The following is a 6,640-nucleotide window of genomic DNA, read 5'->3' on the forward strand; positions in this document are numbered from 1 at the left end:
GCACAGCTTGAGGCTTCTTGTCCTGTTCCTGGTTATCACAGAGTGGTTGGAGTTGAAAGGGACCTTAAAAATCACCCAGTGCCACCCCTGCCATGGCAGGGACACCTCCCACTGTCCCAGGCTGCTCCAGCCCCAGTGTCCAACCTGGCCTTGGGCACTGCCAGGGATCCAGGGGCAGCCACAGCTGCTCTGGGCACCCTGTGCCAGGGCCTGCCCACTCTCAAAGGGAAGAATTCCTTCCTAATAACTAAACTAAACCTACTCAGATTGTTCCCATTCCCCTTTCTCCTGTCACTCCAGTTCCTCATGAATTGTCCCTCTCTGCCTTCCCTGTAGCCCCTTCAGGCACTGGAAGCTGCTCTGAGGTTCCACACAACCTTCTCCTCCCCAGGCTGAACAGCCCCAACATCCTCAGCATCAACAGAGGGACTCAAAACTGGGGGAAAGAGGAGTCCCAACATCCTCAGCATCAAGAGAGGGACTCAAAACTGGAGGAAAGAGAAGTCCCAACATTCTCAGCATCAAGTAAGGGATTTAAAACTGGGGGAAAGAGGGGCCTGAGGGGCAATGAGGCCCACTGGAAGCACAGCTAAAAACTACAGGAGACAATGCAAGCTCTGTGCTGTGTTGAGCTGATGGCAGGCTGTGGCTGGCTGCAGGGCTGGTCACCAATTAGTGAATTATTTTGTTCTGTTCCCTGCCCAGGGAAGAGTGTTGCTGTGTGCTCAGTGTGCACGCTGAGCTTCTCAGAAATGAGAACTCCAAGGTTTGGTTTTGGTGTGCTGTTATGTGCAGCAACACGCAGGAAGCAAGCAGGGAGATGCCCAGTGATAAGGGAATGAAGAAGGCCCACGTTTGGTGGCTTTTGGGAATTGTGGAAGTGAGGTGGTGAGCTGAGTTTTCTCAAGGGTGGTTGTCCTTTCTCACACACAGAATAAACCTCTGTGATGCCTGCACAACAGGAGAGCTGTCAAGGGGGTGACACTGGGGTGGCTTTACAATAAAAAAAAACCCTTTTAAAAAATCAAATCAGCTCATTACAGGAAAGGGTGGTGGAAGTACTAACCCATGGTCCTTGCTCTGCCAAGGGAGATACAGAAGAATGGCTCTCAGTCTGTTATACTGGCTGGTAGATAAAAAATAATAAATAAAATCATGCCCATGCTCCTTTTCCCTTCTCTCCACACCAATGCCCTGACCCTAAGCAGAGCTTTCAAAGGAATAAATATCCTTTTCTGACTGACATACAGATGGCTCTTGTGCCCTTGTTATGGAGTAAAATTCAGAATTGCTGAACTGCAAATATGGAAGAATAAGTTGGGGTTGTTTGGGCAGGAGTGGGTTATTTTTGGGGCTGTGTGTCTTTAAAAATAAAGAATAGCTGCTTTATTGCCCTCCTGTGAAGCCCACGCTGATGCAAATAGATTTTTAATGAAGAGACTGGAATCAGTGACAAAGCACCATTAAAGAAAAAGAAAAAGAAAAAGAAAAAGAAAAAGAAAAAGAAAAAGAAAAAGAAAAAGAAAAAGAAAAAGAAAAAGAAAAAGAAAAAGAAAAAGAAAAAGAAAAAGAAAAAGAAAAAGAAAAAGAAGAACTTCTATTGCATAACCAAAAAGAAAAATTGGAAACTTTGTCCTGAAGGCAAATGCACCTATTTCTCATTCACTCTCCTCCCTTTTTCACTACTTTTTTTCCCATGAAATAGATGCAAATCCCAACATGCACTAAGTTTTCCTCCAGGCATGATATAGTTGTGTGGTTATTTAAGAAGTGGGTTGAACAGAGATACGAGGTGTTCCCAGCTTGGAGAAGAGTGCTCTGTTTCCTGCTGTTGTTTTAAAGCCATGCACTCACCCCTGAGAGCATTTGCAGGCAGTAAAGGGGAGAGCTGTCATTCTAATTACACAAAACACACATTTCCTCCTTAATTTACTTTGTCTTCTCACAGTGCAGCCACTGTTTCTGAGTCTGCCTACTTGGGAAGGTGTCTAGAAATTAAGTTGTAAGCGTTCTATCAAAATGAAGAGTGGTTTAAGGAGTAATTCAAGTAGAGCAAGAACTTGCTGTTATCAATTAATGCTTGAAAGAAATCGCAGATTCTGGTTGCACAGGACACTTATCAGTGTGGAAGCAGCAAATGGATGTGTGTGGTCTGTGCTTGGCTGCAAATCCTTCCAGAATCTCTCCACTGCCTTCAGAGGAGCCTGTGTTTGGGGTGAAGGATACTGAAAACAGCAGGGCTGAGCCTAAACTAACAGAAGGATTAGAGAGTGCGTGGGGTGTGGAGAGAAATGGGGGAGAGTTGTGGGAGCTTCAGGTGGGATGTGGAGACAAGGAAAGGGCAAAGAGGGAGGTTCAAATAAAATCTCAGAAGCAGGAAAGAGGATGTGAGAGCTCCAGGTGGGATGCAGGGAGAGGGAAGTGGGATGTGAGTGTTCAGGTGGCGTGTCCAGACAAGGGGAGGCTGTGCCATTATGGACAGGAGGATTTCAAAGCCTCTCCCACAGTTTTCCCTCTGGTGGTTTTTGCCTCAGGTCGTTGGGATATTGTGGATACTGGCGTTGGTCAATTAGAATAATTACAACTGGAGATATTTTGTTCCACTGGTATTAATACCGTGGCTGGAATAACTTTAATAAAGTTACTCCACCATGGATTATTTAACGTGCAGCATAAACACCACTCTTCCTGCCTTTCCCCCTGTCTTTAGGGATGCCAGGATTTCCTGTTTCAGGGAAAAGGGTGGTTGTAGAAGTTTAGATGGAACTTTTCCCCTGTCTTTAGGGATGCCAGGATTTCCTGTTTCAGGGAAAAGGGTGGTTGTAGAAGTTTAGCTGGAACTTTTCCCCTGTCTTTAGGGATGCCAGGATTTCCTGTTTCAGGGAAAAGGGTGGTTGTAGAAGTTTAGATGGAACTTTTCCCCTCTCTTTAGGGATGCCAGGATTTCCTGTTTCAGGGAAAAGGGTGGTTGTAGAAGTTTGGATGGAGCTGTTGCAACATGAGGAGAGTCCCACTCAGAATGCCAGACCATCATTTCTCTGGGAAGCTCCACAGCATTTCACTTTCTGGTGGGGGAACATTTCCAGAGGGGTATTTTTAGTAGCTGGAAGCACAGAGAGCACAAAGCCTTTAACACCATGGAGCTGGCACAGAGATTCCTGCACCTTTTCCCACTTTCCCACCTGGAATTCTGTCAGCACCCACGGTTTCTAATCTGTGGGATCAGCACGAGCAGCAGGGAAGACTCAGCCAGGCTTTCACGCTGCTGCTTGAGGCTACTGGGCAGAGTTTGTCTTCCAGATCTGTATGAGAAAGTGAATTTCCTCCTCCCAGGTTCTTGTTGCCATCCTCCTGCCCAAGTCTGCCGCTGGGATCCGCCAGCTGATCTGCTCAGAGGCTGCTGCAACCCTGAAAACCAACCCAGAGCTGGGAATAAAGCAGGGAGTGGTGCTCAGAGCAGCTGATCTGGCAGATCTTTGGAGCTACTAACACAGGGAAGAGCAGGGAGGGGGAAAACCACGGAGAATGGGTCAGAAGGATTTTTTTTAATGAAGTTTGCTGCTGTTGTATCTGTTCAGAGTAACAGAAAAACCCAGTGGAACTGTTTCTCATTGGTTTGCATTCCTGTGGCTTCCTTTATACAAACATGCATCCAGATGAGCAGAACACTCAATTTCTCTCTTTGTCATTCCCCCCAAAGAACCAACTTTCAGCTGCAAATCCCCCCCCTTTTTTTTTTCCCTTTCCATCAATTTTCTCATTAATTTAGCAACTGTGCCAATTCCAGAGCTGCATCCTGAGAAGAACCTGGAGCAGCCCTGTTCAGTGGGATCAGTGACTGGAATTGCACTCCTGGTGATGTTTGCTTTGTCTTTCTGTGTGGAAAGAACTTTTACAGCCCTGCCATGGAGCTAAATTATAAGAAAGGCACCCCCAGCAGATGTTTGGGATGGTGATCATAGGACTCTTACCCATGTGTGGTTGTCATGAAAATGTTACAACTTGTGGCTTCTGGCAAAGTGTAAATGTTTGCAAAATGTGGCCTTAGATACTTAAAATAATGTATCCAGTAATTGAAAAAAGAAAAGCAAACAAAAAACATCCATGTCATTGAGGATACCGTAATCTTGACTACTATTTTTACAAGAGAAACTCACAGAAATGTAATATAAGTGAAAGTTTTAGGCCATGGCCCCAGGAAGCAAATTCAAGAGCACTGGATTGATGCTGCCACGTGTGAATGCAGAGAAAGTGCATGGAGGAATTTTGCCATCACACTGGAGAAAACTTCCCACCTCCAGCTGGAAGAACAGCTCATTCCTACCTCACCTTTCCCACAGATTCTCTGGCAGAATATTCCAAGACTAGAAGGGAATTCTGACTTCAGCCTGGAAATAACACTGATTTCAGTTTACCTGCACCTGAGCTTTGATAAGCCCCACCTATACAAAGCCCTTCAAGGCTTTGTACCTGGTTTTATTCCTTCATCCCTGGTTATTATCTTGGATTTTTTGTTTGTATTGACAACTATTACTAATATGGAAAGAGAGGGAAGAGGTGATGTCATGAGAACTTCTACTGAGATTTTCTTTTCCAAGATCAGGGCCTCAGCAGGTGCAGATTTTAACAAATTGTTTTTAATGGCAGGGTTTTCTTCCCTTTCAGGGATAAGAAATTTAAGTTTAAATTAGGATTTGTATGAATCTTTACAGAAAAAGGGAAACTTTTACTGTTTCTATGGTGTTTTCCTTGATACACTGGTGTTATCATGATGGCTATTGTATTTTACAGTTTTTAAATAGTATTAAGTGTACTCAAAAAGAAAACAAAAAAAAATCCGATTCTGCAGAAAATTACAGGCAGACTGTGTGGATGTAATAGCAATAATATACCAGACTTTTTAATATAGCTGGTTTGGCTCTTGTGTATCCTGCTCTTTATTCTTAACACTGTAATCAAGTGTAATTACAGGTGTAGACATTTTAATTAAAGGTGAATGAGTTTTAATTAAAGGTGAAAAAAGTAGAATTGAACCAACATTAACAATGTCTCTGTGATCTAAGCCGAAGAGTGTCGTAGTATATACTTAAGAAAATACTGATTTTTACAAGATTTTCCTACTCAGTCTATGAAGTGCCTTTGTGCAGAAAATTGTGCTTTAAGGTACAAAGCACTGAGGTGCTGCTGCATTTGTGGGACAGAGGCAGATCTGTTTGATTTGATTTTGAAAAAAGATTTGCAGCTTTTATTTGGTGCATTATCAGTAGATAGCAATTATCAGCTTCTCTGCTCAGGCTGCTCACAGAGTATGGAGTTAGCACATTCAGAAGGAGTTTCTTGGCAGAACTGTGATGTGAAACACTCGATATTGGCATTTTCTTTTCCTTTCCCAGCTTCAGCATTCTTTGGGTTTTGCTCACAAGGGGGAGTTTTTGCTGTGTCCTACCCCTGAACAACAGGTCCCACAGTGTTTGTAACAGGAGAATATCACAGGAGCAAAGACAAAAATGAAAACCACTGGAACAGATCACCCAGAGGGGCTGGGGACTCTCCTCCCTGGGGATATTCCAGATGTGTCTGGACACAATCCTGTGCCCTGTGCTCTGGAATGGTCACTCTTCCCTTGGACACAGCACTGGTGAGGCCACACCTCGAGTGCTGTGTCCAGCTGTGTTCCCTCAGTTCAGGAAGGACATTGAGTGCTGTGTCCAGCTCTGCCCCTCAGTTTAGGAAGGACATTGAGTGCTGTGTCCAGCTGTGTCCCCTCAGTTTAGGAAGGACATTGAGGCACTTGAGCACATCCAGAGGAGGCAGTGGGGCTGGTGAGGGGCTGGGAACACAAACCCTGTGAGGAAGGGCTGAGGGAGCTGGGGTTGTTCAGCCTGGAGAAAAGGAGACTCAGAGGTGACCTTATCACTCTCTACAGCTCCCTGAAAGGTGGCTGTGGTCAGGTGGGGTTGGGCTCTTTCTCCAGGCAGCACTGACAGAAGGAGAGGACACAGCCTCAAGCTGTGCCAAGGGAAATATAAATTGGATATTAGGAAGTTTTTCATAGAGAGAGTGATAAAATACTGGAATGGCCTGCCCAGGGAGGTGGTGGAGTCCCCATCCCTGGATGTGTTTAAAGACTGGATGTGGCACTTGGTGCCATGGTTTAGTTGAGGTGTTAGGGCTGGGTTGGACTCGATGATCTTGAAGGTCTCTTCCAACCCTGTGATTCTGTGATTCTGTGACTCTGTGATTCTGTGACTTTGTGATTCTGTCATTCTGGCATTCTGTCATTCTGTGAGATGAGCCCACTGTGGTCCCTCCCAACCTGACCCACCCTTTGATATTTGCATAACATTTGTGACCTTGAATTCAAATTCTCTTTTTCGGGACTAAAATGATCTTTTTTGACAAAGATGCAACCTCTCCTGTGTTTTAAGGGCATATGTGAAAAACTTCAATACACCCAGTTCAATTTTAAACTTATAGTTTGTAGCCAGATTTAGAGTGTTTATTGTTGGTCTGGAAAAAGGGCAACAAAATCCGATGTTTCCTTGGTTAGCTGGGAAATGTTTGGGATTCTTTCTTTGCTCAAAGAGAAATCAGACATTTGCACCAAGCTGCTCATGTAAGTTTGATATTCAAACATTGC

The sequence above is a fragment of the Prinia subflava genome, chromosome 3, assembly GCF_021018805.1.
Source record: "Prinia subflava isolate CZ2003 ecotype Zambia chromosome 3, Cam_Psub_1.2, whole genome shotgun sequence".
In the NCBI taxonomy this organism is placed as follows: domain Eukaryota; kingdom Metazoa; phylum Chordata; class Aves; order Passeriformes; family Cisticolidae; genus Prinia; species Prinia subflava.